Below are 26822 nucleotides of genomic sequence, written 5' to 3' on the forward strand. Positions count from 1 at the left end.
GTTCAAGGTCAGCTAAAGACCCCAAATAATTTTTAGCAATACCCGGAGTATACCGAATTCCTTGTAGCTGCTCTCAACAAAAAAGGCACTTACGTTATCTCACTCGAAGTTAGTAATATTTGAAAACACTCAAAATTACTATCCAAGAGTATATGAATGGGCAATAGAAATTCAAAAAAGAGCAATCTGACTATGTGTCCTTAATGGTACACAAACACGGTCAGATAATCCAATTAAGAGATACCAAGCCATGCGTTTCCATGTTGTTTCCGACGGGAACAACAACTCGAGCACTGCGACCGTTACCACATCGTCTTTGATAATGTCTACCGCAGTAGTAGACGAAACGTCAGACATAAAAACCTGCAGACCGCGGCTAAAACAGTTTCCACACCGTTATGTCTGGCCGTGAAATTTTTATATTTCCTGACTTTCTGAATTTCAATTTTAAGAAGGCCAATTCATGAGACGGAAACAGATGAATCTAGGATTGATGTTCGAAACATTGGAAAAACTGTTTTATGAAAAGGTTAAGTGGTAAAAGAGGTTAAAGAAATCAGTAATTATGAATAATTGATTTGAACTTCGCCTTTGACGTCAGCCCTAGGATTAGCAATTTTCCAATTGTGAGAAAAAAGTATATGTATCCCAGATTGACAAAATAAAAAGACATTTTTTTCTCACCGTAGTTGGTGATCATTGGGTCCGAGAAGCATATGCCCTGAGCAAGCGCACTGAGTCAAGAATGATAGCTTTCTGCATCTGTCCGGCTCGAATCTAAAATTATACCGATTTCAACATTCGAGGTTATAGATGACATCATTCCACCAAGGACTCCAATAATCAGAACAACCATCTTGACAGAGTGGTCTGGATAGAGTCTGCGGAATTCGAAGAGAAAATCTCGATATTTGATCCGTTTTTCATCCTCTTTTCGCTCGATGAAAACTCCACGACAAATAACGTCTTGCTCTGGTGGTCGGGAAGGACTACATCAGGCTTATTAGCTTGTATGAGCCTGGAGGCGGGGAACGAATTGTTCCAATAAAATCTGCACTTCCCGTTTCTCACAGCGGATTCAATATCCCCGGAGCGTAGGGCAACACCGGTGTCTCGTTAATACCGTAAGAGTGGCATAGATGGTAATATAGAACTATTAGGGCCGCGATGGATATAGGTCGAGACTGCATATGCTGGACATGCTGATAGCAAGTGAATTAGGATAACGGGCGCTTCGCGGCAGGCCCTGCACCTTGTGTCAGGAACCTCTGTACCCATTACACGACTGCGGTAGACTGAGGTGTTGAAAACACCATCCTGGCAAGCCATGATGAGTTCGCATAAAATGTTTTTTCATTTGATGTTGAATTCAGTTGGTTGTGCATTTTACATTGATTATGTACCTACAACCAAAACCATAATCTGCTCTCAGGATCGTGAATCATTCTGATGAGTCACGCTATTTTGAGGAAATATTCCTGGAAAATGCTCAGTTTATTTCTATATTTCTATATCTGAACGCCTGACAATCCCGACTTTGAAAAATCTGGTGGTAAAGTTTTCAGTATCGATCTTACGGAATATCCAAAATGGATCATCATTTGCTCATTTGTTGGAAAAATAGTACATTTTGTTCGAATCAAATAAAATTTGTGCTTTCATTTGCTATATAGGTGATCTACACGAATAATTTCAACATGGTCCTGCTGTTGGATGAACGAGAAACATCTGAGAGACTATCCTCTTTGAGAAATCTTGCATATAATTCAATATCCATTGTGGTATTAGTCGGGGAAGTAGTTGTTTCCGGCAGATATTTACTAGAACCTACTGTGTAGGTGATTGGGAGCGATTGATTTTATGAAATTATATTACTACAAATTTATTTTCTTGTAATTAAAATATTTCTGAACATTATTTCAAAAAGCCATTGTTGTTCCAATTGTATAACAACTATAATTCAGAAAATTTTCAAATGAAATGAACTGAGTAAGGAAACATTTTTATGTTAAACGGTTTTATTGATGTGGATAATGTACTGAAAACTATGAATAATTCGAAAGATGTAGAATAACCTGAGTAAATATATAAATACCAGGCCCAACGATTTCATTATTTTTTTATTTGACAAATATCGTTAATTGCTGAGGCGAGTGCTAGGACCTTCCGAATTATCTTTTTTTTCAATAAAACCGTCCAACAAAATGAATTCTACTTTCAATTTTCAGTTTTTTATTAAGTTACTCAATTCATCTTATTCTGTTCAGTTCATTGAGTGCCTCAGTATTACAAGGTGATATGTAATACGCCGCAAATTGTACTTTGTTCTAGTCAAGCTCTCATTTGATACCCATATTTAGGTAGTTGTGAAAAAATATGTAATTCGCCATTTTGTAGCTGCGACCATCTTAAATTTGCATCTGTTTTAAGTGTACTACTATCCTACTAATCAAGCCCTGACATTTGATACTCATACTTTGTTGTTGCGACCATGTTGAATTCGCATCTTCTTCAAAGTGTACTACTTTTCTACTAGTAAAGCCCTGTCATTCGACTTTTATACTGAGGTAGTTGTGAAAAAATATGTAATCCGCCATTTTGTAGCTGCGATCATCTTGAATTTGCACATGCTTAAAGTATACTACTATCCTGCTAGTCAAGCCCTGCCATTTGATACTCATATTGAGGTAGTTGTGAAAATATATGTATTCCGCCATTTTGTTGCCGCAGCCATGTTGAATTCGCATCTTTCTCAAAGTGTACTACTATTCTACTACTATTCTACTAGTCAAGCCTTGTCATTCGATTTCTATATTGAGGCAGTTGTGAAAAAATATGTAATCCGCTATTTTGTAGCTGCAGCCATCTTGAATTCACATATTTTTTAAAGTTCACTACAATTCTACTAGTCACGCCCTGTCATTTGATACCCATATTGAGGTAGTTGTGGAACAATATGCTATCCGCCATTTTGTAGCTGCGGCCATCTTGGATTTGATAAAAATTAAAGTTGTTAGTTACTTGAAAGGTGGTTCTTCAATTATTTTCACAGTGGTGTCAACTTAGTTGTTCAACTTTTGAATAGATGATTTCGAAACATTTAAACATGTTTGCGATTTCGAAGTGATTTGTATCTTCAGCACTCTATTACTGCCTGCCAAGAAGCTATTTTGAAATGCACAAGATGAAAACATGAAAATATATAATGAATAAAGATTTTCAAATCTTTCTTTAAAGTGTATTGTTTTTTCAATAAGTACCATTTGACCGTATATGGCAATTTGGAATAACTAGAGCACATGGGGAGGAATATGATATACTTGTGATTTGGCCAAATGAAGAAGCCGATTTCATTATTGTGAGAACCTTATTATTCTGAAAGCATCCCATTGAGGCATTCAACACCTAACTGAAAGAATTTGAAGTATGTAACATTGAAATAAAAGCATTTTCTCAAAAATGAAACACTCAAAATCTTTTACTCAACTGCCATGATTGTAATATTACTATCGCTTTCGTCATCTGGCAGTTGATCAAAAATTAGACGTCAGGTTTTTTCTGTAGGTATAACTTTCACCCAATTGAAAGATTCCACTTAGTAGGATAATGATGGAGCATCCCAATTCACCTAATCAGTTGGACTATACTTTTTCGGTAAAACAAACAGTAAATGAGGTTTGTCCACGACGAACTGATTCATATTTTAATAGTATTGATTCTCAAGGTGGAAGATGGTGCTTAATCTATAGAATTTGGTTGAAACAAGATAAAGCGTCTCTGCTTCGGACGATAGATGAGACTAGTAGTATTGCCAGAAAATTTTGACTTCGGCAAACTAAGTATTTTATCTGGGGTTTTTCAAAAACGGAAGTCTGCATTGTTGAAACTATGAATATTGAGGCGTTATACGTAAGGATTCGTTAATAAATCCGCTCAATCAGAAATGGTTGACAAGTTCAACTAGGATTTTGTTACTGTATTATATACTATATTAATAATTCGTCGTTGTTGGGAGTATTTCAAGATACACCAAAATTGTGATGTTTGCACATTTTTTATTGAAATGAATTCGGAAAATGATACTGTTATTTTTCAAATGATATTAAAAAATCTTTTGTTATATGTAGGAACTATCATAAGGTATTTGGATTTGTATTGTATTTGGATTGTAAAATATTTTTATGGAAATTCAATAGAATTGTATAATCCAAACTGCAATCCAACAAACAACTGACATGGATGTCAGTGTGTTGACAATATTCTTTAATTCATTCCAATGTCCATAGGACGTTAGTTTACCTAGTTGAGTATAGAAACAGTATTGAAAATGAATCCTAGTATTCCCTTTTCCTTAAATTTGTAAATATATCACAAATCCATCGATATTAAACGATAACTGAGATGAAGCAATTTTTTGTGAAATTATCTGTAACAGAGATCAAAGTGGTTCAATTACAATGTGACTGACAAAATTGTTGAAAGTCTGTGAATACAGCAACTGTACATGAATTAGAGCTAAACGGACAGGAAGGTATAGTGTTGTTTCTTGTTAAAATCTGTTACTTTCTTCCGTGAAAACAATTGAAGCACTGATTGTTGTGGGATGAGAAAGTGAAATGAATAGATTATTGGCATTCATCAAAATCGAGGTACCTGCTGAATAGTATCGAATATAGCGATCAATTTGTAGTCTTTCATCTTTCTTTATAGAACATTCAATACCACATAAATTGTATCTGAGCCGTACCAAAAAATGGAGAATATAAAAACCAGCTTTATGATTCGGACGTGACGATATCTGAATCTGGAGAAATTGTTAATTAGGAGTATACTTTACCAAAAACTGAAAATTGCGCATTGTTCCTAGATCCTACCCTCTATTAGTTTTTACCTGAAACAAAAACATGAATTAATTAATTAATATCAAAAACAACTAGTAACCGAGGTCTGTTTCAGAAATCAAATGATTGTTGTGAATCACTATTACATTTAAGATGATTTAATGTATACCGAAATATTTGAAAAATATGATTATTTTATTTCGTGACTCAAGTGGACAGTGGACCTTCTACCTTCTAGTATGATATCTGAAAGCCATCAGAAGTAAAAGTTGTAGTTGTGATGTGCATCCGTCTATTTCGATTCAGGTTTCAAGTATGTATTCTTCCAAAAGGGAATTTGCCTCGATTATAGACAAAAAATCGAAACATGTTTGGACCACTGTGCGATTAGCTTCAGACTATAAACAAATCAACCAATCGTAGAGTAGTCTAGTTAATAAAAATTATTATGAAGGTGGTGATGCCAACAAATAATAAATTGAATTGAAGAGCCATGAAGTACCTGAAATATCAAGTGATGTTATTTCAAGGATAATTTAGCTACTTTATGATAAATGAGAAACATTTATCAGACAAAAATTCGAATCTGAGTGTTATAGTCGGTCAGATGAAGATAATATTGGTTGTTTCAGAAGTTTTGTCCGTTTTAATATCATGTTTATCTGTAGCTCCTCTTTTCAATAAATTTTTATTTTGCCGTGTCATAGTTTTTGCCTCTTCTCAGCTTATGACTTCATGATGTCGTTGAGAGATTTTCGGCCAAGTTTTCTCTACGAATTCAAATTGAACCAAGGCGCTGCTGAAACAGACCGAAAATTTAATCAGGCATTTGGCCATGATGGTGTTAATGAACGCACTGTTCGACGTTGGTTTGCGAAATTTCGTTCCGGAGATTTCAGCCTATCAGTATCAGGCAAAACGGTCTTCGTCGACTCTATCGAATCCCGAGCACACGATTTTTATGCTGATATATATATATATATATATATATATATATATATATATATATATATATATATATATATATATATATATATTTATATATATTGTGACCACTCATTTATGGTATGTTCATTGGCATGAAAATGGAAAAACATTCCATTGTATTTGAATTTCGAACCATACATAATATACTTTTCATGATATTTTTTATCGGTGGAAGAAAAAACCGAATCAAAGCCGTTATCAAACACTGTGTGGACATTTCAGATATCCCTGAATAAAGAAACACCAATATAAAAGTGAATGAAAGCAAGGGAAACTAAGTACTTAAGTTACTTCAAAAATTGTCATTTACAGATAACTTCATTGCATGACCTTGTAGTTCATTGTCCACATGAATTTCTATCAGATACAAAATGAGATAAAAAAATTCATTCAAAACAACTACTTTCAAACATATTAACATCGGAATACATAAAAATCACTTTTTCCTATTCAGTTTTTCTTCAAACATCATTATAGAATTGAAACGAATATTATTTACAGGAAAGCTATGCAACCTAGTTAGTTGTAAACAAGAGCCCAAACACAATGCATTCATGATTCAACACCAGACAGAAGTATTTCAACTCGCCATAGGTCTCATCAGTGGTGCTAGGCTGAACCATAAATGCATTGCTGGACTCAACTGCCTGTAGAGGACATACCAAAAATGTTTTCAGTTCTCAAAGTTGGCAAAAGAGGCCGGTTCGAATGAAAAGATACACTCCAAAGTTACCTCTTAATAGAATTGAAGAAATTTACAGTACCAAGTTTTCTATTAGTACGTGCCAGTATCATTCCAAAAATGGATTTGGAAATTGCTACTGAGGTATATGAATGAGGTTACTTCTTTTCTGGAGAAAGTTATAGCTGTTATAGGATCGACGACACAGTCAGGCAGTATGTAGATTTTGATTAGGGTATTTATAGTTCATATTTGTAGGAGTTCTAATATTTTTGGGAAAGAAAGTTTTTGGCTTTCTACTACTCCATCTGATACAAAAAAAGGGATGAGAGAATCTTCCAAAGAAAGGAAGGAAGTAATCAATTTGAAACTCTATACATTCATGTACAGAGTTTCAAATTGATTACTATACATGAATGTATAGAGTTTCAAATTGATTACTTCCTCATCCCTTTTTTTGTATCAGATGGAGTAGTAGAAAGCCAAAAACTTTCTTTCCCAAAAAAATTAATCACTCCTAAAAATATAACCCCTTCAATTCGAGTTCTAATAGTTTCTCACAGATTTTTCGAAGATGTTCTTACAAAAAAGACAGTAATTTACACTTGGAAATTACCTAAATGTGACTATCTTCAAGTTTTAAGGTTTCTTATGGCTGGGTGTCCCTAAAAGTAGTTTGCATAACTTTCACGGCGCATTTTCCTACTTCATTGGTCCATATTTTTGAATATTGAAAAATCATCAAAGTGACAAATAATATTGTTTGCGTTGCTGGGCAACTTAACAACGACTTAACAACTTAACAGGTGAATATTAAATTTTTATTCGATATCTAATCGAAAGAAAAACATTTTCAAATAGGGAAAGAAAGGTTTTGAGTTTATACTCTTTCATATTTATATCCTCCGCAAGAGAATAAGACGAGTGTCTCATTGCGAAACATCGATGTCCGTTATTCTTGATGACAGTGTTGCATGTAAGTGAAATTTCATCTGTTTCATAAATACTTTTTTGTGAATTGTAGCTGATTCAATTGCTTCAAACAAACTGAATAGGATAAAGTTTCATGTATATATTTCAATATTCATCAAGGGCGTCGCCAGCGGGGGCCGGGGGGGGAGCAGTTGTCCTCACTAGAGATCAAATGAAGTTAGCCGCAAAGCGACCAAAGTGCGAGCAATTGACATCCTTGTCTATTAATACATTCCGCATCGCATGACAAAAAGTAAATAAATTCACAAGGTTCAATATATATTGTAGAAAGTATTGAAATATTCAGAATAAAATTAAGATTTTGACATCCGTTTTTGAAATCGCCGCCATTATCATCACGACTATATCAGATTTGCCATTGAATAGTGTGAAAATATGTAGGTAGGGGGTAGGTATGGTGTGTGTATGTGTTGTGTACATTGCATTTCTTTCTACGACAGCCGTTCAACAGCATTCACGTTAGTTTTGTATAATTTGTATGCGGCATACCTAAAGTAGAAGTTATTGTTTCAACAATTATCTAAATTCACTTCCTGAAATCAGAAATGCCATGGGAACCACCAAAGATACTATAAACTTTTTTCGGGAATCAGTTTTGAGGAGGAAGTTGATATCTAATATTTCCAGACTTTGCGAGACAAGATGGAATGAGAAACACAAAAGTATCAGAGTTTTTAAGGAAAATCTTCCAATTATTCTCACAAACATTATCTTTGGAAGAAAATTGGCGCAGATGCAAAAGACGACAACTGAAAATCTAAAACAAACTTGTGAATCTATTGCCCAGTTTTATGAGTTACCGAACATAAAGAATGAAATCGAACTTTGGCAGCAATTGTGGCACGCTAGGCTTAATCTAACAAATCTTACAGTTGTTGTTGTCCTAAAAGAAACAAATTCCTTCTTTCCCGAAACGAAAAAAGCATTGGAAATTTTGATCGCTTTACCATGCACGACCTGTACAGTAGAGTGATTCTTCAGCAGCCTCAGAAGACTGAAAACATGGCTAAGAAGCACCGTGGCAGAAGATCGCCTTAATGGTCTGGCAATGATGAGTGTACACAGAGCTATAATAAATAAAATCTAAATGATTTTAATGATGAAGTGGTTGAAAGTTTTGTAAAAAATCTCCGCAGGTTATGTTTCAATTAAATATTATTCTTGTTAAAATAAATAATTATTACTGTATTCAAAAGTTTGAATTAGTTATTGTGCTGTCGAGAGCTTGTGAAGTTTTATACATTGATATCAGAACCGTTCTTATTACAATCGTCATTGAGGCAAATGATTCCAAAATGTAACGCTTTATGCTTTCGACTGTACCAGGCGTTCATATTTTTTGTCCTCCATAATATTGTCCCATTGCCCCCCCTTTAGTCATAAGCTAGCGACGCACTTGATATTCATATAAAAACAGTTATTTCAAAAGTACTATTTCTTTCATGTTATTCAATATTTATTTAAAATTAGTAGCTTCGAGAGGGCTTTTTTCCAGTTTGTGTCTAAAAGTAACTTCTATGCATGATCTGCAAATCTTTGTGAAAAGTTCATTCTGAAGTTGATTGCTTTCTTCCTTCCTTTGGAAGATTCCCGCATTGTTTTGTATGAAGATGGAGAAGTAGAAAGCCAAAATCTATTTTTCTTAAACATTTATTTCGTCTACAAATACACCTCTTTCAAATTAAAAATATTCAAATTGTTTCGTTGTGATAAGTTCATTTAATTGAAATAAATAACCCAAGTTTGGCCTCTTGAACTGGTGAAAGGCAAAGTAGTAATGTCAAAAGGGTTAACATATTCAGAACTATTGACAGCAATCTCTAAACACAAGAATTGAGAAAGGTAGCGATAAATAAAGTTGAGAAGGTAACTTCTGTCTCTCCTATATGACTCTCACTTCAGTACAACTCAATGAGACCATTTTGCACACCACTCACTCAGACTTTGACTCGTTGAAAGTCGAATATTTACACCCTTCTATTGTAATTATTTATTCATTTCCCTAGAGTTCTTTATTGGTTATTGGTAGCGCAATAATGTCACAATACCACAATACACATCATAAATATTCATAACAAGAATTAATTTAATTGGAGCTTTACTATTCATTAGCTCAACTAAACGGCGTGCAATTAATTTAATTAGGTTCCAGTAACGAACCAGTGCGTGTGAAGTGACAAAACTGACGTTATGGAATATGGTGACTTGCATCTTTCGGAATTAATATTAATAAAATAATGTATGCTGAAATATGATGTGGGAGTTGACAGAAACAACTTTTTCTTGCTCACATTTCTGAAGCACGATAATTTTTCATATCATAGCGTTGTCAATTTTCGTTTGAAGGAATTTTCTACATTTTTCTTCTGGTAAGTAAATTTGACTACCTATTTTTTTTGTCACCTCACTTATTTGAATTATTTTATGTAGTTGAATATTTGGCATCAATCAGAAGTGAACAGTATTTATTGTATGTTAATACCAACTGCTTTATCCACACTTATACAGAGTAATTCAAATTCGACCCCCACCATTGGGATCTCCTAAACAGGGAATACGTCGAGCTTTTTGTGCTCAACAAAATATTGTTATGAAACTTGAAAACTTTCAAGTTTTTCCGGAAATATCCGAAAAAAAATGAAAATCGGAATTTTCGTTTTTTTTTTTAGTCTTACTTGACAACATAGCTAAAAACCAAAAACACATTTTCACTTCACTTCACTTTTTTCAGTTCAGTCCTTCCAAAGGAAGGAAGAAGAAAAAAGTAACTACACTGAAAACTCCTGTACATTATGAACCCTTTCGGAACGACTACTTGAACACTGACGAAAGGGAAAATTTCCACAGTTTTTGTTCAATGATGGAGAAATAGAAAGCGAAGAACCTCTTTTCCTAAAAAAAATAATTTATCCTGAAAATAGTCAATTTATTACTTACTGAAGTGATAACTGATGCTGGTCAAGCTAGATGAAAATTTTGTTGGATGAGACATCAAAAAAGAAGCCGTGACACTTGTATGGGATTTTGAACGTTTGGAAAGTTACCTTCAGGAGGTAGAACTCGCCTCTGAACTTGGAGTAAGATTTGGAGTTAGTGTCGATTTTAATATTATTGGATTTCGGCCTAAAGAAACCATATAAGTTGAGAGACAAAATAGGTTTATTTTAAAATGACTACAATATAAGCCAGTTAGACTAACAAGAAGACCTAATAGATTTCTTAGTTCAACATGCCCTATTCTGTGACTGAAAACAGAGCCTCTGAATTGGAGTATTTTCCATACTGGACAAAGAACATGAAATTTTGGACGTAAAAGTGAAACATATGGAGTAAGGAGAGAGTCTTAAAACTAGGTACGAATAGGTGAAGCTTTGTTGAAGACTGTTACTAAAAATGAATTGATTATCTGTTCCAATCTTGTTTTTTATACGTATATCCAACAAAAAAAGTTGATATACAGATGGAGAATGGTGGAACAGATAATTGATTGGAAGAAATATTGTCCATCCGAAGAAAATAGATAGCCTTCAAGTTTTATTCCTGTCTATAAACCAAGTCTACTGCATTTTATCAATAACATTGCCATTATAATTGTTTTTACAAATACAAGTACTGTAGTGCAATAAGTAGTATATTGAAATATAGATAAGTGGGTTTCACTGTTTTATTTTAAAGTGATGACTCATCTGTAATGAGATATAGAAAATGTTATACAAATGGATACTTGAATACCTGAACACCTGGAGAAGTTCAGGTTCCATTAGATCACGCCCTGCCAGCCCGGATTTTGTTCTCTTCAATCGTGATTCCAGCCGTGAAAGCCTATGTTCATTCAAGTAATTATCGTTTGTTATAGAATAAGAATAATTGAGGTGAATGAATATTGCATGAGATTTTTCGTCTTGTTCATTTTCGAATTGATTACAAACAATGAAAGTTGTTTTTGAAAAATGAATTTTTGTTTGTAAAAACTAACAGGAAGTTATGGTCCACTTTTTCTTCAAAATTCGTTCGTGAGAGATGGCTTTACCTTTCGATACTTGACAACCGGATATTTGATCGAGATGAAGTAATCAGAGAATATTCATAGCGTGACTATTCAGTTACGGGATATCCTGGACGTAAAGAATTTAAGTGGTATTACCATATCGAATGGGCAGAAGTATTCACTGTTTCACCGTTAAATTGTATGATTAACAGTGTCTGAAATGATTCTGAGAATTCCTACGCGTTTTCCAATATTATTCAAAACAATGACGATTTCTTTTCCCACTTTCACCACTCATTCCGTAACTTGCATATCTACCTTGAAATCAATGATTATTTGAGTTCAATAACGGATAACCTATATTTATATAAAATTTGTTCTCTTCATCTTCCTCATACATATTTCACAGAAGCCCCGGCTAATTTTTCAGTAGCTAAATTTGTTTAGATCTTTTCTTATAGCTCATAATAATGAGGCATACTCGATTATTGATCTTGAAGAGTCCACTGCCCAAGGGTTTGTGATTGAAGTAATGTATCAAGTAAACACTTTTCCAACTTATTCTCACTTGATATGTTGAATTTCATTCGATATTTTTCAAGGGCAAAGCACAAGCACTACAGGAAAATCCTTAAAGCACTCTAAGAGCGTTGCCTGATGAAAAGTAGCGATACACATTGGATTTGAATCGCTGGAGATTATATCCATTTGGAGAAATGATCTCAGGGAATTCATTTCTCATAAACGCAGTTCTCTGAATGAAAGAATTCTCAAACAGTGAAGTTCGAGGTGTATTGAGTTGAATCTCAAGATGATGATCAGTCACAATTCGTCGCTTACTTCTGATATGTATCGCTCTTACTGGAATCATATGTGTCACTTGAACATTTCCGGTAAAAGTATCTATAGAAGAGTGACAAATCTCCAAATTTCCTTCGATGTTCCAGATTATCAGGGTTGCAAGTAATGTTCATGTCTCCAATCAGGCGGAAGGCTCTTTTCTAGATGGAATCCATCAATGGAAGATCCATACATGGGAAAAATACTCCCAAAGAAGGTCTGATTTGAGATTTATAGAGCATCAAAAGTGTGCACAATTTTCTGGTTTGGAACAGTGTTCCAAGCTTTTGAGAAGCAGCCTTTGCAATTCCAGCGATATGGTTGTGCCAAGACATATTAGTGTCCATTTCAACCCCCAACAAACTTATCGAAGCAGAAAGCGGAATTATCTCTCCTGACATTGTTATTTGCAACAGGGATTGTGAATTTTATTTGAGGAGGTAGATCTAGAAGGATTTCATGGCCTCCGATGGTATAATACCAACGCACCAGAGATAACTGGACAGGACTTTCTGTCCACAGCAAAGAGCTTCGCTCGAATCGATTGATTTGAAGTGTTTGGCTAACAGGCACTTGCTCTATACATGGCATTCATCAAATGCATTTAATGAATTCATTTTGGCGTCAATATCCAAGATTGCACCACATCATCTGAAGATCTTGATCTGCCAATATCTTCCTAGAGCGTCCAGGGCGAGCGTTTCATTCACATCTTCTATGAGAAGCTCGTATCACTTATAAACATTTTTCAGACTGAGAGTACACTCACCGTATGCCACTGTCAACATTTCCAGTAATTTTGAGCACTCAATTCCATTTTTATATATCGCATATTTTTAAATTCAGTGGATCGTATATTGAATTGGAATTTATTTTTTAAGTAGGATTCTTAATATACAGGTTAGCTAACTTGAAATATAATATAATCAACAAAATCTTCAATGACAGAATAGATTCAATTGAATCAGGTAAGTCATTGAATCGGACAAAACCTTTGAAAAATAAACTACTCATACTATTTCTTGTATTGGTTCTATTTATATGAATGTGACTGTTGTGCCCAGTAGAATGGTGATGAATGCCTTCATTGAAAGTTATTAATGAAAGCAAGATGGTGGGGTCATTTTATTTAATATTTCATAAATGAAAACCATGGAACAATAGAATGATCTTATGGATACTGAGAGCCATTGTAGAGCAGATAGCATGGTAGAAATTGGTGTATACCTATTACATTTTAAAATTGTTCTCATTCCCCGATTTTGAAATTTTTGTATTTTTTGCACTTTGTTCAAATTAAAAGAGAATAAAATAGATGTACGGTAGTCAAAATGGGGTTGGATTATTGATTTATATACCAACATTTTTGTACCTGTTGATAAGTTTTTGGCGTTTCTTGAAAAAAAATTTAATTTGTTTGTAATATTTTTTTCAATATACTGGAAGTGGTCGTGGAATGATGAGCAATTATCAAGTTGAAATCCCAAATGTTTCACTGATGTTACTATTTCTATACGTTCATCTTCAATTTTTATATTTATGTTGTTTGTATTTATTTGATTGTATTTGAATTTAGTAGTGATCATCATTGCTTCGGTTTTTTTCAACGTTAAGTTCCATTTTATTGGTTTTCAGATATTTTTCTACTTTCTCTAAAACCTTATTCATTCTGCCAAGAATTTCTTCAAAATTTACTCCAGTACAGGCCAATAAGGTATCATCTGCAAATAAGTTGAAGAACTCACAGTCTGTAAATAATTGTATATCATTCAGATATAGAATGAATAATAGGGGACCAAGCACACTACCTTGTGGTACTCCTGTGTGATTTGTTATATATGATGAGAAATAATCGTTCACATGTTCTCTCTGTTTCTTATTTGATGAATAATTACTTATACATTCATAAACCATCCCCTCAATCCCATATCTTCTCAGCTTCTGAAGCAAAATACTTCTATCAACCGTTTCAAAGGCCCTTTTGAAATCTGAAAAGACGACTACAACATATTTACCTTTATCTGTTTCATTAGTAAATTCAGTTAGCGTGTAGTGATGTTTCACAATAATGTTTTTTTCGAAAACTAGATTGATTAATAACCATGATTTGATTTTTGTCACTAAACTCTAATAATTGATTATATACTTCTATTTCTGAAACCTTCTCTATTGGGGGTAAGGTATTGATAGGTCTAATTCACTTGCTTTTATAGTGTTTGTAACTTTGGATATGGGTATAATGCTACTTATTTTTAATAACTCGGGCAATTGAACATTATGAAGCGATGTATTGATTGAATTGAAGCTTGCATGACCAGCTGTTTCAAATACTTGCTTTAACATTTTAGAATTCAAGATTCCATGGATATTACTAATGACCCAATTAAGTAACCTCTTGTTTTATCACCGTATCATATCGTAACATGATGCTGCTGCATTTCAGAAATCCCGTCATTAGGTATCATTCTTTGTCAGTGGTATTCGTATACGAAACTGTGTCAATTTTTTTTACATTCTAAAAAATGTATTGGGTTGTATGTCGATTAACAGCCAATATTCTTATACTTCGTTTAGATAGTACATGTACTTAACTACTTGCTCCAGGTTATAACAGATCTAAACAATCGATTAGCGGATTTCAATTAGCCTACCATATTCGTTCAAATAATAAACGTTAAATAGGACAGCGAGAAATATAACTGGTTCTTGACTGAGGAACTTACATCATTCAAACATCAACCTGTCGATCATTTATATAATACCTATAATTGATCTGGAATTCCATCAGGGTGGACAAAAAATTATTTGAAGTTACTCATCAAATAATAAATAAATTGAATTATGTATTGTTGTTACAACTATTTCATTATTCTTATACTATCACCACTGCCTATGGACGGATTTCCACCAAACGGACTAGTTTTGTTTTCAAAAACAGAAACAAATAACTTGTTTCAATTTCGAAAACAAACTAGAAACTAGAATTCCACTGAACAGACAAAAACTAGTCTGAGTTGCGTGTTTTATTGTGAATCGTTTTCTATCGTTTCCACTAGGTGAACAGTTTTTTTAAAGTCGAATCTTTTGAGCGAAAGGGGCGAAAGCAAAAAAATCAAGATACTGGATGAGATTTTTGTTGAGAGGACGAATAGATTATGGAAGAGATGAACTTAAGGCAGATTTGATGAGTGGTGACATAGGAGAATGGAGTGAATTATGGAGTTATAATGACACATGAAGTCACACGCCAAAACAAAATAGTGAACTGAATAGTTGCTTGTTGTCACCGTCAGTTTCCACGTAGCGAACTCTGGTGACAAAAAGACAAAAAAACACCGTTGTTGATAAAAAACAATCGCCCGCGCCCGTGATACAAAGTCTTCAGAATGTTTCTTATTTTGTCGTGTCCAAATCGACACAGTTGCTGTTTTGTTGTCGTTTTGTTCGTTTGGTGGAAATTCGCCTTATCTGACCACTTTTGTTTTTCATTTGTCGTTAAAAGCTGTCGAAACATGTAAATTCAATTCTGTATTGTAATCTAATACTTTAACGGTACGTTTACGTGAGTAATGGAATTTTAACCGTCATTGGTCTTGGCGATGCGAGCCCAACAAGAAGTACGCAGATTATGCCATAAAATGCACACAGATCGTGAACCTATTTCACAATCTGCAGTATAGAGCAAAATAAAAAGATAATGAAATGTAACGAGACGTTATTTCGTCGATAGTTGAAAATTTTTGATAACTGTCAAAGTCTTCAGTATTGAACATTTCAAAATGGTAAAATACCATTCTTGGGAAGTATCTACGTCTCGCCTTTGAACTGGTTGAAAACGACTATGACTGCAGCACTGAATATGATGGACTAAAATGGTAAGTATAACAATTTCATCGCTAACGTTTTATTTTCAGACGAGGCACCGTTAATTTGAACAGGCGAGACCAATTCAATGCCTCAATGGGTCATTGTCGAGCGGTCAGTGGAGAACTTTGATTATTTACTATGAATTTTATTTCGTTTTTTATAGTAGTAGGTACATGACTATGTAGTTTCATTGAATGATTTAAATTACATTAAGAACCAACAGTATTTTCAAACATCAGGACTTTCCTCTCGTACGTTTCATCAATCAAATTGATGTCCTCAGGTGATGAAGTAGTTAAAAAAATTCTTAGTCTAGAGCTGGCCTCTATTTATATTTAACAAAGTACACATTCAGACACACATGTTGGGTAGAAATTTGCGGAAAATTTTCTCATGAGTGTTCCCGCAATAATCAACAGAGTGATTCATGAAAACGTGGGATCCATATTGTCTCCAACCCTATTTTTATTGTACCTATATCAACGATTTATTGGAAAAAACCAAGAATCCAATATATTGCTTTGCTGATGACAGCACACTTGTCTCGTCATTCCATTTGGATTCCAGGACATTGGCTACGGAGGCATATCTTCGCCGGCAGCAGGAGGTTCCACATCTTATTGAGGATCTAGAAGTGATTTCGAATTGGGGTGAAAGCACCCAGGTTCAATTCAATGCCACAAAAACCCAGGCATTGGTTTTCTCCAAGAAGATAAATGTCTCCGAATTGGATATAATAATGTCAGGTCAGACAATTCTGCTTTCTGCTTCGATAAGTTTGGTGGGGGTTAAAATGGACACCAATATGTCTTGGCAAAATCATGTCGCTGGAATTGCAAAGGCTGCTCCTCAAAAGCTTGGAACACTGTTCTGAACCAGAAAACTGTACACACCTCAGCAACTCTTGAGTCTTTATAAAGCTCAGATCAGACATTTTTGAAGTATTATTCTCATGTATGGAGCTCTGCCCCCAAACATACCCTAGAGTTGCTGGATTCCATTCAGAAAAGAGCCATCCACCTGATTGGAGACGCGAACATCACGTGCAACCTTGATAGCCTGAAACGTCGAAGAGGAGTTGGAGATTTGTCTCTATTCTAAAGATATTTTCACGGCATGTGTTCAAGTGACTTGACACATTTGATTCCACCAAGAGCGGTACATAATATCAGAAATATGCAACGGAGTGTGGAATAAACTTCCTGAGAACGTTTCTCCGAAGATTTTCCTGTAGTGCTTGTGTTGTGTCCTTAAAAAAAACTGAACAATGGGCTGTTTGCAATGAGACTTTTATCACTGTTCATAATTCTCATAACATATTCTGCTATCTTCAAACTTTCGTCCAAAAGTCTATTGTCATGTACAACTTCAGATAGTTTTCACTGACCGTTCCCCAAGAAAAAGACCCCTCGAAACAACTTTTTTCCTTCCAGTTTGTATCTGAAAGAAATTTTTGTGCGTGGTTTACACACTTTCATTAAAAGTTTATTTTGAACTCGATACTATCTTTTTAATTAGATTTTCCACATGTTTATTATTGACTTTGGAGGAGTAGAAGGCCAAAAAGATCTTTCACAAAAACTAATTTCTCCAAAAACTTTCTTCTCTCTCGATTCAACTGAATTATGTCAAATCTATCTCTTGTGTATAAACTTTTTTTGTATGGATGAACAATACAGTAAATATCTCTTGACCTTCTGTGAGTGATATATTAATGCCGGATAACCGTAATAACCCTCTTAGAAACTATATTTGCCAATGTGGTTTTTGCCAAGTCTGGAAGGTAATTATGATCTCTTGATATACCGATTGCAAGTCTAACTGTTTCTGTAATGTATCAAAAATGTATGAGATGTATGATAATTTTTCATTTATGTCGCACCCACCTATTCTACGAATATGAACACATTGACTATAATAATGGTTAGACACAGTCCTCCACCTGAGCTCGTTTTCCGTTTATAATGCCAATGTGAATTTATTCCAATAGGAGTGAATCATTTGCTTGGAGAGTTTTTCATAATTCCGAAGTAATCATTGATTTTGTATGTATATTTTATACACTTCTGAATTATATTGTACAGTAATCATGCGCATTTTTATTGAATATTGATTTCTTATTTCTTTTACACATTGCCATAGGGATCACCTTGCTTAATTGTAGTTTCCTCATTACAAAATGATTATATTTCTTTTCAGCGCCATCTTGATTCAACTGTTCCTTCGAATAATTTACATTTCTCTTCTTATCATTTCTATTCCCAAAAATATTTTGCCAAGTACACTTATCATTCTTCTTTCCCTCATTAATATCCTTTTCTCTATGCGGAGGGTTTTTCTTCCAGTTCTACACATCTCTGTATAGAGTAACTTCTTTTGAAATCGATTGTTTTTTTCTTTTTTCGAAAGATTTTCACTTTGGAGAAGTAGAAAGCCAAAACTTTTATTTCCGAAAAATTAATCTCTCCTAAAACTATACCCCTTCCAATTCAAACAAGATTCCTATGGGTGGGATTTAAATGATGAATGAATGTCATTACGTCATTATATATTCATGTCAACGATGACAGAAGTAGATTGAACACATTTGTGACAAAAAGTCGTAATTTCATGAATGAATTGAGTGTTTTTTTCTATAAAGTTATTCAGATTTGGTGCTGAAGAGCTAATAAGGCAAGTGCCTTATGGCCAAACATTGATGTCTACCAGTGAGGATGACAGTGTTCCACGTAAGTGAAATTTTAAACCTTTCATTTTCTGTATTACAGGTATAGTAATCCTGAGAATAATATCTGATTCAATTCCATAATGAATGTTGAAATATAAACTGAACAGAAAAAGTTTTTTTCATATAATTCGATGTTCATATAAAAGTATCTGTTTCGAAAGGGTTTTTCTTTGGTGCAATTCAATGTTTATATGAAAGTAGCTCTTTCGGTAGGGCTTTTCTTTCAGTTTGTGTCTGAAACTTACTTCTTCGCATGATCTATTGGAACAGAACAGAATCAAACAGATCTATTGGATTACGATAAGCCCCTTGCCGGCCAGTGTTGTACCTATAATTAGTTTCAATTAGGGTAGCAAATGGAACATGATTTCTTTATTTTCTTTTTCATATTTTATTAAGTATAATAGGTAGTAGTACAGTTCATTAAAAAGTTATTATATAACATACACTTTTGATGATAATACACTTTTGATGACTGGTTTTTTGTTAGGCGATGACATTTTTTCAGAAACAACACAAATGGTTCATACAATGCCAAACGCCAACAGCATTGGTGGCCAAGTGATGATTCGCCTCTGTACAGAGCATTTGTATGTCTTACAAAGCTTTAGTGGGGGTTACATTGAAAATGAGTCTGTGCGCATGAGGGCGGGCTCGCTATCACGTTTGGCGCTTGCTGTATAGAGTAACCTTTTTATGAATTGATTCCTTTTTTCTTTTCTTCGAAAGATTCCGACATTTTTTCGTATAAAGAAGAAGAAGTAGAAAGCCAAAACCTCTGTCCTAAAAATATACTCCTTTTCATCAAATATTGGCCGATTCAATCACATACAATTTGATTATAGGTTTGTTCTGGTTCAAACATCAGAAACTGTTTGGAAACTGCGCAAGACATGATGCGTACAAGCAAAAAATCTCAAACAGTCCGAAATAGTCTCGGACACTTTGTTCAACCAGAACACATTTTGAGGAGACCACTGTTCCACCTATCGTATATATAAAGAGATGAAGACGAGATAATACTGTTGATCATGACCATTTTGTTATGTAGCGGTTATGTAGCGTATCCTTGTAGTCAGTTCAAATGTTATCTAACCTCAATCATCAATTTTTTAAATCAAATCAAATAAAAAATACATTCTAGGAAACCAACAAATTCCCACATGAATGCGCATGAGCAACGGGAACAGTTCTCAACAGTTCAGCCTCAAGAGCAAGAACGATGCGAAACGGTTCAAGACAGTTTATGATCATTTCGCAACCATAACAGAGGAATAAATCAATCCGAAATTATCTTCCATAAACCAGAACGCTCTATTTCAACTGCGCATGATCCTGATGTCCTAGAACCTGAATTTCGTAGAACCAGAACAAACCTTATATTCCAAACTGCTCTCAATAGAAATATTGTTCAAGGTATTGATTTGAGACTAAATGATCATTGCATATCAGTTCTAGGCTTTGATAATTCTGAATTCCAAAACATTCATAATGTAAATAACTTTAATATTAGAGAAAAATTCTTCTATTTATGAAGGTTCACTTGCTCGAAATGAATGTCACCTTGTAGTTGAACTCAACCACCTTGAAGTGACTTTAAGGGGCAATTATCATTATAATTTTTTCACTATCTGTCAGCGAGTAATAAGCTCACAACCATTTTAACTAATAGTGAATTTTAGCTCCAAATTTGATTTGCTATCTGTGTATATTCAACGAACTACTTTTTTGACAAAAGAATATTTTTAAAATATGAAAATTTATGTACTCGCAGGTCCCCTTCATGAATTGTGAGTATCAGAACTGCAAATGACAAATATTATGGGGTGCAGAATCAGCGTTCGACCTAAACTAAAATTAGTGTCCAAATTGAGTTTCAACATTCCGTTTAAAAACATGATTGAGATTTCTCTCTAAAAATTCAATCCGCTTCAAATGTCAGCTTATTTCATATACTTTTCGTATTCTCGTAATGTTTTTCAGTACTATTAGTAGGGATACGAGTTTTCATTTTCGACTTTCTCCAACGGCAGTTATCAACTTGAAACAAGTGAAGCATTTGCGTTTTATCTGAATTACTTTCACATTATAGTAGTTTGAGGTTACCGATTTTCATAGAACTCATTTATAAGTCTACACTCAGCTTTGAAGTGTTTGCTTGGAATACATCATAACAGTCTGATATTTCTTTCAGAATTAAAACTGACATGGATCGTTGGAAGTTTATAAGCACAAATAATAATACTAACACAAACCAAAACTCTCCATTCAGGTTTGATCTTCATGGATGCCTACTTTGAAATAAGGAAATATGTCTTTTGAAATAGCCAAGAAAATGGTATTGAAAACTTGTTTCACATGTCATCACCTCAATTGAGTTTATGAAACATACTTTTGTGTGGAGAATATTATTTTGACTTAATTTTTATTTGTTAATACACAGTGAGTTATGAACTTATGGAACAAACAATAGTCACTTGGCAAAAATTCTTGAATGATTCGTGTTACACTTCTAACAACTATTTTTTCTATACATATATAACACTGGTCTACAGTGGTTTTGTTGCCCTAGATATAAAATTGATTTTGGGTGTATTTATACTCACAATTCATGAAATTATCAATGGTTTTGTGAGATTTTCTCTCGTTTTCTTTTAAATATTTATTTTCATTTTACATTACAAAAATTCGAAAACAAGACACAAAATAACAGATATATTTATAATCTCAGTTTCATTTGGAAAAAATATGATAGTTTGAAGTAAATAGAGAGGGAAATTTCGGAAACATGTTATATTTTCATGAAACGCCTTTCAAGAGCTTTTCTTTTATAATTTTTCAGGGGACAATCTCTTTTTAAAGACCAGCAGTAATCGGCGATCATGTTACAATCCCATCGACCCTGATATCTTTCTTCCATTACTTTTAGATCCTGGTGGAACCGCTCTCCTTGCTCCTCACTATAATTTCCTAAATTATCTGGAAATTTATCCAAATGGTTGCGAAGATAGTGTAACTTGATACTCATATTTGCTCCTAGAATCTGAAAGCTTGTCAGCATATTATGTACAATTTCTTCATAATTTGGTGCTTTATGGTTACCTAGAAAATTTTCGACTACCAACACGAAACTTTCCGAAGCTTTACTTTCCGGAACAGTCATAACTTTAATGAAATCAGTGTCTTTCATCAATTGCCGTATTTGAGGACCATCAAATATTCCACCTTTCAACTTTTCCATATTAAGTTTTGGAAATTTTCTACAAATATATTTAAAACAATCTCTTTCCTTGTCCAAAGCTTTCACGAATTGCTTTATCATTCCTAACTTAATATGCAATGGTGGAAGTATAATTTTGCCTCTGCTCACCAACGGCTCTCTTATTACATTAGCCTTACCGACAGTTAAAGAATTTCTTTCAGGCCAAACATCTTGTTCCCAATGACGTTGCTCTGCTTTACGGTCCCACATACAAATGAAGCAAGGGTATTTCGTGTATCCACTTTGTTGACCAAGTAAAAAATTAATCATTTTTAAATCCATACAGATCGACTATTGATGCTCCGAGTAATTGATTTTTTCTAAAACTAATTTGACATTTTCATATTCTTCTTTGAGTTTTGTAGAATGGGCAATTGCAAATTTATTTCCATTATGCAGTAAGACGCATTTGAAACTTCTTTTACAGCTGTCAATAAAAAGACGCCACTCAGTAGGTTTGTATTCTTTCAAACCCATGTCCAGAAGCAGCTTCGCAATATTATTACAGTATACCAATCCTTCATTTTCATCAAAAAATTGTAACAGCTCACTTTCTCGCGTTCTGTACGTTGTAATTGTAACTGTCGGTGCCAATAAATTTTTTTCTTTCAATCTTGAAGCTAACAGTTCTGATCCTTGTTTTGATAAATAGATCACGTATTAAATCACTGAGTTCATTTTGAGAAAACAACTTTGGGGTAGATGTTTCACCCTCCCATTCACTTCCACTGGTAGACTGATTCGATTTCTGTGAATTTGGCAACATCATTGTTTCTGAGGGCATGCGAATCACTTTTGAAACATAAATAGGCCGAGGGAGTTTTTCACTGTGTAAAACAGGACATTTTGTAGACTGTAAGTCTGGATATCTCCACGTTTGATTTCGATTAAAACCTTTAGCATCTACTACGCAAAAGTAACAATCATCGAAATGATTCTTAGGCTCCATCCAGATCATAGGAATACCAGAGTCTAATCCAGAACGTTCTCCCTTTTTCCACAACCGCAAAGACTCAACGCAAGACTTACAAACTTTATTAGGAACCCATGATTTATCTAATTTGTCCATTTTGAAACCGAAATATTCAGCATAAGTTTCCTTAACAAAGTATGTGATATTTCTTTTTTGTTTTTTTGATATATAAATACCACAAATATAACAGAATAAATCACTACTATATTTGCACTTCCTTCGTGACAAACTCATGTTTAAAAAGACAAGATAAATATATTAGAACGGACATTCAACAATTGAAACAAAATATTAACATAAAACAACTTATCCAGATTTCCGTGTTAGTACTTCAATATTATCAAATAACTGAGTTCTCAGCTGTTTTGCAGATTAAGGAGCCCGAGAAGTGGTGATCACGTGATGTTTGTACGCGCAAAGAAGTTGCGCAGAAGTCTAATCATGACTGAGAAAATAATTTTTTTTACTAAAAGCCGATTATTATTAAAAATACAAGATACGTAAAAATCATAAAAAATAGAGCACATTCAGTACTTTCATAAATATATTCGTGATTTAGGCACTCAAAAACATAAAAATTTGCAAAAATATCCAGGGTAACACAAAATTTTTTTTTTGTAGAGCTGTGTTATCACTAGAGGCAGTGGGGCGCAAGATCTAAATTTAATGTGGGCAAAGTACATTTCGCGAGGCCCTCTGGTGATGCAAGAAGAAGGGTTTATAAACTGAAAAAAATCGAATAAAACAATTTTTTCATTAAGAAACACCAAAACTTCTACTTGTGTTTTATTTTGGAACATTAAACAATAAAAAGGAAAATAGAAAAAATCGACTCAAAAGTGATAAAAAAATAATGTCTGGTAATTTTCTCTTTCTTTAGGTACCTATAATTAACTTATAAAGAATTGGAGTAATGAGTTTGAATAAAAATTGGATGAATATAATATATAATAATAATACTTTGTATATTACCTACTCCAATAATTCACGTAATATATGTTTAATACAATATAATGCACAAAACGAAAAAAAAAAGATGGATTCTAGCAATTCCAGTGAAACAAATTATATCTAGACATAATTTTTAATCATGTAATGTTTCGTAAAGAAAACTATAAAAAATATGAGTGTAAGTATAATGAATATTTCTTACCTAATGTTTGATAAATAAAATGAACACATACTCTATTATTTTTCTTCACGACACAATCCGAATTCCTACTTATAAAACACTTGTTATCGTTTTGAAACTATGTAACACTATTATTTATTCTCACATCAAATACTATTAGGAATTATACCATAGGAACATGAAGGGAGATTGCGTCTGCCTGTGATACTTTGATTGGTTTTCTATTAAGGGGAAGTCCCGAGGTTTCTGACCGAGGATTACCCCCAACCAGAATACCATATGACATAACTGAGCGAAATGATCCATAGTAGGCTCTTTCGAGCGTTATTAAGCTGACCACGATATGTAATCGTCTCAGCACAAACAAGACAGTGGAAAGTTTGCTAGTCACAGCTTTGATATGATCAGACCAGCTCAAGCTATTATCAATAATGAATCCTAAAAAATTTATACTTTTTGATGTATGCATATTTGGATTGGAAGGTACAATTATATTTTGAGTTTATATTTATTCAGAGTCAGCTTATTGGCAGCAAAACATTTGTATGCCAATTTTTCGCTATCTCGCGTCATTAGTTGTAAGCTGGGGTGAAGTCTTTGCTAGAACAAAATAAAGTCGTATCATCTGCATAGATCATTGGTATAGATCAAGAACAATAGTGGACCTGCTGAACAGCAGGTTTATGACAAATATGTTGTTTGTGAGCAACATTTATCTGCAGACTGTTCAATTATCAATTGTTCAATTATCATCATTGAAATTTGACATATAAATACTGCATGTAAAGACAAGGGGAGTAACATTGTGTTTGATGTTGAGTGAGTTTCATTTGATATATGATAAGAAAATGCCTTTTAGGCATTCATAAAAATAATATATACATCCTAACAAAAGTAATAACTTCAAAAGTGACACACAAATCCAGACAAAAGTAATAACCTAACCTCTACTACGAAACACATTTGATCGGTGAAATAGATGTACGAGTATCACAGGTCTCGCTACAATCTTTTTGAAACTTATAAGTTTCTGAATACATACACATATCAATGATTGGCGCATAAGGTTTTGACGCGAATCAGCATTTAGTTTCCGATCTAAATATATTACCACGTTTGCACCACAAATGATGCAACACGTGGGAAAACTTGGTGGAATGTTCCTAAATAGTGACTATAGCTCAAAAGTCGATCTATTACACCTAACCCGTGAAGAATTTAATTTCTGAACATCACTTCATCAAATCTGAGCTACAAATTTTGAGAAAACTTTGTCATCATCTAGAAAAAGCCGCCTAAGAAGTCACATTATTAAAGAAACTTTGGACATAGTTCGAATTCCTTCAACAAATCTCAATAATTTAATTTTTCTCCTCGCTAATTTTCCTGATAGTAATACCATTTTTAACGAAAGCTTCGTTATTTAGCAGTACCTTGAGAGCAAACAGCATCGAGTGATATTCGTAAAGATTATCTCCAGAAATATTCCCAACTGAATGCATGGAAATAGAAACAAAATATCAATTCCCCAATAAAATCAATTTCTTTACTTGAAAAACGCTAAATTTCAACAAGAACATTTTTATGAAAGTACAATGTTCTGATATATGGACAGAGTACGTGTAAATAAGTTTTAATCATCACCTTGAGATTTATGAATATCATATATCAACCAGGGAGTTTGTGTCTAACGTTGGGCGCCCGAAAAATTTTGATCTCGAGCTTCTCAATCATAATTCTCTTGTCTGGAATATGGCATGCCTTCCGTTCAGACGATTTTTAGATTTTTTAATCGGAAAGTGAATTTATGCCAATTTTTTTCATTAAATTTCTATGGAAGTCGGATTTTTGTAGGGTTAGGAATTAACAGTTTGTTAAAATGAAAGTCTGTATGCGCTTTATTCAATTCTACATACGGAAATTTCTCATGAAATAACGCGTTATCCAATTAACCAGCACCATTTCAGGAAAGTTTATTAGATTATTGTCAATAGTAACAGTCTTTTTTCAACATTCAATTAAAATTATGAATAATTATTTGTTTTTATGAGCCCTATTAATAAATGAGTTATACAAAAAGCCTTAATCTATTCACTGACATTTACTCGATCGATAATTTTTCATGATTCATGCTCAGCGTCATAACGGGATTCGAACAATTTTATCAAAATGGCATAAAAATAGAAACAATTTTATTTTCTTCAAGATCATATGCATATTTCATGTCACTGGTTATATTAATCATTTGATTACTTTGATTACTTTGATCACGTTATTATGTGAAATGATACTGTGTTAGAAATTTTACGATAAGTTTTTTCAATAAGAAAGCAAATATCTTTTGGATACTTCAATTCAATAAGACCGCGAATGAGCATTGAAGCCTACTTTCAATTTTAAATTTGCCATCGCTCAAATTGAAAGTGTATATATTTTCAGGAGAAAGAGGGATTAACTTTGTTGGTTTGTACCGAGATTGAAGAAGCACAAGTAACATACACTTTCAGTATATTCACCTAAAAGCAACCT

General features: G+C 33.7%; 1 protein-coding gene and 1 long non-coding RNA gene across 2 annotated transcripts in view; one reads left to right on the forward strand and one right to left on the reverse strand.

The window, feature by feature from the left end:
• Positions 1–26822, reverse strand: part of stw (laccase) — a 129843-nt gene that overhangs the window by 83939 nt on the left and 19082 nt on the right. The gene's annotated exons all lie outside the window — the stretch shown is intronic.
• LOC141484771 (uncharacterized) lies at positions 9260–11162 on the forward strand. The gene is made up of 2 exons (XR_012466790.1): positions 9260–9872; positions 10235–11162. It is a non-coding gene; the product is annotated as an uncharacterized lncRNA (long non-coding RNA).

The sequence above is a fragment of the Leptinotarsa decemlineata genome, unplaced genomic scaffold, assembly GCF_025532065.1.
Source record: "Leptinotarsa decemlineata unplaced genomic scaffold, Ldec_3_MD MMD2_tig00026294_RagTag_RagTag, whole genome shotgun sequence".
Lineage (NCBI taxonomy): Eukaryota > Metazoa > Arthropoda > Insecta > Coleoptera > Chrysomelidae > Leptinotarsa > Leptinotarsa decemlineata.